Below are 9535 nucleotides of genomic sequence, written 5' to 3'. Positions count from 1 at the left end.
AGATATGGCAGTCTTAATAGGTTTTGAAATGCTAGAGGACAATTCTGAATATGCATAGTTAATCAGAGGGCATGTGTGTGTGTGGTTGCTGTTAACAGTCTGGCTTTCTGTGCTGTAATTCAGTCCTTTCCGGCAAGAAGGGGCAGCTGAGCAAGTCATAAGTGACAGTTTTGGCAGCATACAAGCAAACATTGAGAGGAGATTACGAGTATAAGCTCCCTTTTAGTTCTTATCCCTCTGGCTTCCAGGATCAACAGAAATCCAGGAAGCCCTAAAGCTCCAATTCCAACTAGAGCCCAATTTTTAAAAAGTGGAAGGAGAAGAAGGAGAACAGGAAAGGAAGAGAAAAGCATAAAGGGAAAACATTCAAAGGCTTCCGTGGGTAGATATCATAGATGGTATGGATAACTAACCAAGAAAATCCTTTGGCAGAACAGAATGTCTCCTTTGAAAGGGCTGGAGCCATGCATAGCAGTTCCTCTAGCCCAGGAGTCCCCAATCCCCGGTCCACGGACTGGTACCAATCCATGGCCTGTTGGGAACCGGGGCAGGCAAGGGGCAGGCAAGGGCATGTAGCTCCATTTGCGCAAACAGCAGGCACACATGAGAAATCATGTCCTCCCCTCCTCCCTGCCACCACCACTTATGGTTAGTCTCATGTTACTCCTTTCTGAGGCACCAGATTATTCAGATGCAGTAAAGTTACCAGAACTGCCATTAAAAGGAGGCCATATTGTCCAGCTTTGGGAGTGTCTTGAGGTTGTCTTTTTTTTTTTTTTTTTGGACCATTTCCACAACAGTAGTCATTCAAACTTTAATGAATTGTGACTTTGTAAGTTTCTTTTCCTTATCTTTTGACAAACTTGACAGTTACATTGTTTAGTTTATTTCCTGATTCCATTATTTGGCTTTAATCCAGCCTCTTCAAATCTGTAATGACTGGAGTCTGTATATCGTGTGACTTGTCATGAGTTTCTGTGGTAAAGCTTGAAAAGAACACCATTTATGATTCTATATAATTGCTAGCACGTATTCCTGAAAATAAAGACTTATTAGAAAAATATTACAATTGGGGGGAAGCAGTCTTTCTGATGCTGGAAAAAATACTTTCATTAAAAGTCCATTTTCACTGTAATTTTTGTTGTGGATGCCAAGAAAAGTAAACAGCATATTCCTCTTTCCCCTCTTTTGTCCTTTCGAATTGTATGTGCCCATCTTTGTTTTTTTCAGATATCTGGTAACCCTAAACTGCAAGGTGTTTTGTGGGATCAGTTCCTAGTTACTAGCTTCTATCCTCTAGTGGCCGTCTGGATTTTTTCAACCAAGATATGGAAACCTTAGTTTAGTTTTAACATGATGGTGCATGCATTTCCAAAAGCAGCATTTGTAAACTAAGATTCCATGAAAGCACATGTATTTCTATATTAAAAATCCCTCAGAGGGCACCAGGAGAAAAGATTTATTATTCTTTCTCAGATTGGAATCGTGTTTCTCCACATCCTTCCTATCATCACCCAACTTCTTTTAATTGTTCCTCTCTGAAACCTTAATCAAAATTATGCATTATGGAAGGAGCTGTTCTTTACTGTGTTCTTTGGGAGAAACAGATACAGATCAGAGCATTGCCTTCCAAACTAACCCCTGCAGCATATATGCTTTCTAAAGTCGGAAGCACAAATCACATTTATGCTGATTAAAGAACAACTCACTGTAATTTAAGAGAAATGAGGATTTAGTGGGGTCAGCATTGAGTTGAAAACCTTTGTCCTCAAACATAGATGGAGATCGGAACACCTATCAATTATGTTGTAAGCTTGGAAACTCCTCGTGTACACTCCTCACATATTTGATGCACAGGCAGCTCAACTTTTGGAGGATTATTTTTCCTTTGAAGCAAAAAGCAGCTCTGCATAACCACACAGGCTTATACCTACCTCAGCTATGTCACAAATCTGCTAGGACTAAGATGTCCTAAAGCTAGAGCTTAAGAATGGAAACTCAATGTTTACAACAGCCAAGCCAACCAAGGAAAGCATCTTTCCTGCCCCAGAGGTCAGCAGCCTATTTTAGGTGGCGTAAGACAACATCCTGCGTCTGAAATATCCTTCTGCTTTTTCCTAGAATGGCCATATTTACACTCCTTTGTTTATTTATTTGCCAAATGGCCATAGACCAAAAGAATCCAGTTCTGTGGTACTGTATAATAGAAGGAAGCAAACAAAGGTAACATTTGTTACCTAGCAAAGGTCAATATCATGGGCTAAATCTAACTCAATCAAAGAATACTGGAACAAGTAGTAAGTTTCTATATACAGATTAATAGAAGGGTTAACAAATGTTTTAAAAAGGAGTGAATATGCCCTTGCTTTATGGAACATTCTCCCTTTGGAGATCAGACTGCCCCCAACCCTATTAGTCTTTCACAGGCCCTAAAAACCTAGCTATGTTCCCAAGCCTAGGGTGCTGAATTTGTTTAGGGCTATAGAAACTAAATAAATAAATAACTTGAGCTTAGCTAGTTATAGAGCAAACACACTGGTTTCTGATGGCTGTTAGTACAGCTAAACATTTTGTCATCTTCTCAGATATTTCAGTGTGCTGATCTTTCAATGGCTGATCTGTAATCTCAGATTGGTAAATGGGGAAAGTTACCAATAAGATGCGGTGGCTCAGTGGCTAAGACGCTGAGCTTGTCAATCAGAAAGAACAGCAGTTCGGCGGTTCGAATCCCTAGCGACGCCTAACTGAGTGAAGAACTCCTGTTACTTGTCCCAGCTTCTGCCAACCTAGCAGTTCAAAAGCATGTAAAAATGCAAATAGAAAAATAGGGACCACTTTGGTGGGAAGACAACAGGGTTCCATGCACATTTGGCATTTAGTCATGCTGGTCACGTGACCATGGAGACGTCTTTGGACAGCACTGGCTCTAACGGAGATGAGCACCTTCCCCAACAGTCAGGAATGGCTAGCAAGTATATGCAGGGGAACCTTTACCTTACCAATAAGTGGCTCAATGACTTCAAGACACCAGTTGCAATAGAAGGGTCATTGGTGCCCTTCTATATGCTGTAGACTCAATCTTGTTCTTTGAGCACACACAAAAATGATCAGGAGGAGATATGATACGGTACGATAAATTCCTGCAGTAAAGCGCAGGAATTTTAAGCACAGGCCATCAAATCATAGCAATGAAGAAACCTTTTTATGTAGGACAAGAAAATATAATAAGAACAGGTATGAAAAAAAGAAGACCCGTAAGTTTCAGACAATAGACATGTGAAATTTCTTATCTATAATTTTGGACATCTAAGCCTAAGGACTTCCCATTTAAGTTATGTCAAGACTTTATCTATACCCCATTAATCTGGGGGTGGGTGAGGAGGCACCTACAATAAGTCAAATTCAAATCTATTTTTTAAAGAAAAATATTAAACACCTAAATTGCATATGCTTGGCCCATTTTTTTTTAAAATCAGAATTTAAGTCTGCAAACTATTAGCAAGCCTCAAAAAAATTACAATTAAGATCCAGCAAAGGGAGTATATATGAGTTGATCCAGGGACACAAAACAGAACCCTAACCCTGAAAAGTCGAATTGCTCCCAAGAGAAATACATCCCAGTTAAATATAGACTTTTGCTTTAAATAATTTGATTAATGCAGGCACATCAAATCCTTTACGACTTGAAAATCGGATACTGAGTCTTTTTTGTGCTCTGAACAAAAGCTTACTTTTATGATGACTCCAGAGTTGAATGGCTGGAAATGAATTACTAAGATATTCAAAACCCTTGAATTGCTCTATAGATTTATCATTAAATCTATTCATCCAGTCAAGCAATTTGTATGGCCACCCATCTCAACAAGTGACCCTTTCCAATTATAAAATAAAGGTCAAAACACTTTTTGATTTTAAAAAAGGACCTTTGCTTTAATTATTAATAATTAATTTCTACGCTTTCCCAAAAATGAAAGGATGCTACCTTGGCAACTATGAAAGGAGATATGGGTGGAAGAGTTGCATTGTCTACATAGAGCAAAACAGAAATAGGCTAGTAGAGGAGGATGGGGAATGGAATTTGTATTTAATAAAGGTCAAAGCAATATGGATGCTATAGAAATTAAAGTCCTAAAAGTGCTTTTTAAAAAGGCATCTGGACTTTGTTTTTTTCTTAAAGACATTTTGCTTCTCATCCAAGAAGCTTCTTCAGTTCTGAAACTTGTCGTCCAAGCTTCTTGGATGAGAAATTACAGATTACAGATTAACAGAGTTGAAAGGGATCTAGTTCAACCCCCCCATCCAAGCAGGAGACCCTACACCATTTCTGACAAACGGCAGTCCAATCTCTTCTTGAAAGCCTCCAGTGATGAAGCTCCCACAACTTCTGAAGGCAAGCTGTTCCTTTGGTTGATTGTTCTCACTATCAGAAAATTTCTCCTTAATTCTAGGTTGAATTGATCAACTTCCTTCCATTATTCCTTGTCTGGCCTTTGGGTGCTTTGGAAAAATAGCTTGACCCCTTCCTCTCTGTAGCAGCCCCTCAAATACTGGAACACTGCTATCATGTCTCCCCTGGTCCTTCTCTTCACTAGACTAGCCATGCGGAGTACCATGTTTTAGCATTCGTAGTATGTTTTAGCTTCCAGTCCCCTCATCATTTTGGTTGCTCTTCTCAGCATTTTTTCTAGTGTCTCAACATATATTTTTTTTATAGTGTGGTGACCAAAAGTGGATGCAGAATTCTAGGTGTGGTTTTACTAAGGCTTTAATTCATCACAGGAAAGAACAAAATCCAATTAGTTGCCTGTCAAAAAAGAATCTTTGGGACAACCATGACCTAGATGATTGAGAATCTCCATAGACAGATAGAAATTAAACATGGTGTGACAGAATACATCCCTGCTTATCTTTGCTTGAGATGGAAATTATAGTTCGCCACCATTCTTGCATTTAAATTGTGTAAAAGTGTTTCATGCAATGGCATTATCACCATGAGAAGATAACCATTCTTTATTAAAAGTATCTTCTGACTGAAGGGCAGACTCTTTCTTACTTCATATGATGCAGGCTGAAACTTATCTTTCTGTCATTATTTTCATTATTCTCTTGCCAAAATCTCTTTTTGTTCAGGAAGAGCCATCAATATAACACCTCATATTTGCAACTGAGATAAACTTATCTCACACTGCAACGTGCTATTCCAGTTGGCCAACTCCTCTTCCACAATACACTGTCTTACTTAATTCCACAATAATGTTCTCTCTCTTAAATTGCTTTTGAAGACTCACTCCACCTCGTGTGGGATTGTTTTATTTTTTTAAATTGCAGGTAGTTCTGCAAACAATGGGACATTCCCTAATCCTACCAATCCCTGCTTTTTATGTGGTAATAGCATCATTGAAAAAAAAAAACCTGTTTAGAAACATTGATAGTCCCCTTCAAACTGTGAGGAAAACCATCTGACAGTTCTCTCTCTCTGTGGTCTAGAATTATGGGAGTGATGAGTGGCAAAGAAGCAATGTGTTGGATCATTAATAGACATCTGATCATACCAAAGATTGCTTCACCAGTTAAGCAGGATGCTCAGTAAATGGCCACACCTCTATGGGGAATCTCAATCATCCAGGTCATGGTTGTCCCAAAGATGATTTTCAAAACTAGACTTCTTGGGGATATTCCCCCTTGAAAACAGTTTTTTTTTCTCATCCAAGAAGCAAAGAAGCTTCTTAGATGAGAAGCGAAATGATTTCAATGGGGGGAGGGGAACCCAGGTAAGTCTAGTTACCTTTTGAAAAGCACCTTTGGGATATTTATGGAGAGAGAGGGTGGGGGAGATATACACACATATATACTGAGATTACAGAACCAAGAGGAGAGGTACCTGTAGGTGCTAGTATTTTTGCCATAGATTAGTTGGTAGGTAGACATGTAGTTAGGTAAGTAGGTAGATAGATGATAGATGATAGGTGATAGATGACAGATGATAGATGATAGATAGATACATGATAGATGATAGATAGATAGATAGATAGATAGATAGATAGATAGATAGATAGATAAATAGATAGATAGATATGTGTGTGTGTGTGTGTGTGTGTGTGTGTGTGTGTGTGTGTGTGTGGGCGAGACAGAGACATACACATACATACTGAGATTACAGAAAGAAGAGAGGCACCTGCCAAGTGTTAGCATTTCCGCCATACTCCTCATATTTAATAATGGAAATCCACACTTGAGTAGATGCAGATGTGGGCTGCTATCAGTTCACCCCGATTTGGGCAAATTTTATCATTTTTAATGACCGGTTCGGCAAACCTACAAATCTCACTCCCAGCTGCCCCTCTCTACCCTTCCCTGCCCCTCCCAGGAGTCTCCATGTGGCCTGTTTTGAATGCCAGGTAAGTGCAGGAGCCTGGGGAGGACATTTTTGCCCTCCTGGAGGCTTGAGGAAAACCTCCAGAGCCCAGGGAGGGTGAAAACCGGCCCCCTGTTGTAGTGCAGGAGGCCGACTAGGCCACGCCCACCATGACCACATCCATACAGCAACCAGGCAGACAACTGGTTGCTAAAACTTTTGAAGCCCACCCCTGGAGTCTATCAATCACAGGTACAGGAAGTTCCCAACTTATGACCGCAATTGAATGGAAATTTCCATTGTTAAGTGAGGCAGTTTTAAATGAGCTTTGCCATACTTTTTGGCCTTTCTTGCCACAGTTCCTCAGCATAGCTGGCTGAGGAATTCTGGGAATTGAAGTCCACAAGTCTTAAAGTTGCCAACTTTGGGGACCCCTGATATACATATATATGCAATTATCCTTTTATTGTCTCACATTTTTTTCCTGTTTGTTTCTCCTGTTTTGAAATCTTTTGTTTTATTTGTATTAAAAGATTTGGTTCTGCCTTCTCTTTCTGTCGTTGTGTTGAATCTGTACGAGAAAAATCAGAATCCTGCATGTTGGAAGTGCAAGAAGAAAGAAGGTACATTCTATCACTTGTGGTGGTTCTGCCCGGAGACTCAAAAATATTGGCTAAAGATTAAAAAATGGCTGCAAGAGATCACTAATGAACAAACAGAATTAGAACCAGAATTATTCTTACTGGGGATATGTAAAAAGAGAAACAAGAGAAATACAAAATATATAGTATTACATATTTTAACAGCAGCTTGTTTTTAAAGTTATAAAAGATTAATAAAGTTTATTTTAAAAAACCAGCATCCCCTCTTTTCTTATGTCTAGAGACACAAGCTAAAATATATCAAGTTCCAGGGCTCAGCCTGGTTCCACAGAGCACTGAGGAATGTCTATAAAAGAAATCCAAACAGAAATAGATACATAAATACAACGCATCCTCTGCTTGGGAAATTTTGTAGACAGAAGCACATCAAAGTTATTAATGGTTTGGTTACAACAGAACATGGGAGGTTTGCTTTAAGGTTGTCACTGCTCAAAAGCCTGAGAAAGAGCCCTGTTTGGATAGAGAATAAAAGATTACCAGGGCCACATCAGCTTCTCCAAGCAGCAGCTGAGCACCAGCAGAACTACAGCACATCACATGAGAAGTGTGAAGTATTTCTCGTACTTTCCCAAAGTCTTGCTCAGCACACAGGCAGAATGCACCACCTACTGGCCACTTGCAGGATACAATATCTACTCTTAGCCTTTTCCTGCCAAAGAAAATCTTTTTTTACAGGTAATCCTTGACTGTCCCACAATCACAATGGAGCTAAGCCAGGCATTTGTTAATCAGTTTTTTCCCATTTTGCAACCTTTGTTGCCACAGTTGTGACGTGAATCAGTGCAATTGTTAATTTAGTAACAGGATTTTTAATCTGTTACTAACAGATATAATCTGAATCTGACTTCCCCGTTGGCTTTGTTTGTCAGAAGGTTGCAAAAGGACATCACCATGACCCGTCATATTTATTTATTTATTGGGGAAAAAAATATTTTTTAATTATTTAAATACATCTTTGCGAGAATGGTGCGGTTTCAGGTGTTTTACATTTGAAATCAATCATATTCATAATCACAGGTACAACTTTCCAACATCACTTCATTATCTGCCATCATTTTTACATCTTTGTATTCTCATAAATTACTTCATTTCATTAGCCATTCAAAATTTTCATCTTAGTTTGTAGTTATCCTTAATTATATATTCTCATATTTACAATATTTATGTTATCAAATTTTAACAATATATCTTCTTATACAAATGGATAACAAAATAATTAATTCATTAAAGACATATTAATCCATCTCTAATTTCATTAATCATGTATTCTTGTGCTTACTATGTTTACGATTTCAGGTTATTCTTTAAACATTCAAAAACATAACATCTTAATTTATATTATTCACCATCATTTCCCCCCATCTTACATTTGCCACTATTGCTTATATTTTATCTTCTATATGTACCCTTCTGTCTAACATCTCCTTTTTGCAAAAACATTTTCTTTTAGCCAATAAATTCAAATTTACATTATTATTACCTTATTACCTTATAATAACAAGATACATAATTAAACATTATCCTACTTTATGGTTATATCTTTTCTCGGTCAGGCTCCACATAATATTCCATTTTATATCTTTAATCACATTTCTGGAATTGAAATCCAAGCACCTAAAAATTGCTAAAGTTGAGAAACATAGGTCTACACTACAGTTTAGGATTGTCCATTCCTGTTTTATTTAGAGTTTGGTGCAATTAAATAAATCAGTTGTGGTTTCCCTAACAAAAAGTGATTAAAGCAATATGAACCATTTCTGGACTTTTGTGAGAAACTGAAATTAAAAATTGATCTGGACTTTGATGATTGGTTATGGGATTATGGAAATAATGTAGACAAATGTTAATCTTTGATATATTTTTACTTATATCTGTGCCAAAAAAAGTTGGAAGTCATTTTTTTTTTGGTTTTCCTTCTTTTCTTCTTTCTTTCTTACACTTTCACTCTTTTTCTTTCCTGAGCCTTTTCTTTTTTCAAATCAAATCATATCAAGATTTAGAATGAAATCCATTGGGAGCCATCTCATATAAGACAGGCTCTGCGTGTCTCTAAGCAAGAAGTGTTTATTGATAAAAGAGAATATTTGTAGCTCAGGGTTGATCTGTGAGGTCCTTGGTGCTCTCTGAGCTTGATGGTTTCTTGCAGATGTTTCACTACCAAACTAGGTAACATCATCAGTGCTAGAAGGGAGCGGAGTTTGCTCTTATTTTCATATATTAGTGGATTACCCTGTCAGTGTTGATCAATTGCTTCACAAAGAGTGTTTTGGTTTAGCTGTTTGCTGGGAAGATTTGTTGCTAAAAGTCAGTCTACATTTAGTGTACATCTGACTTTGGGGATATTTCTTCATAACCAAACAAAAGTGTATTTTCTGTGCAGTTCATACCCCTTGCTCGCTGAATCTGGATGTCACAAAGCAAAGTCCACATTTTGTAATTAACCCCCACGCCCTGTTTTGACTGGCAGAGTGTTGCAGAAGACTGAGCTCTGTCACAACTTCTGGACACACCCAGCCAG

Source organism: Pseudonaja textilis, chromosome 2 (assembly GCF_049901715.1).
Source record: "Pseudonaja textilis isolate UNSWEBS1 chromosome 2, rPseTex1.2, whole genome shotgun sequence".
Classification (NCBI taxonomy): Eukaryota; Metazoa; Chordata; class Lepidosauria; order Squamata; family Elapidae; genus Pseudonaja; species Pseudonaja textilis.
The sequence above is the reverse complement of the archived record's forward strand: the minus strand, read 5'-3'. Positions refer to the sequence as shown.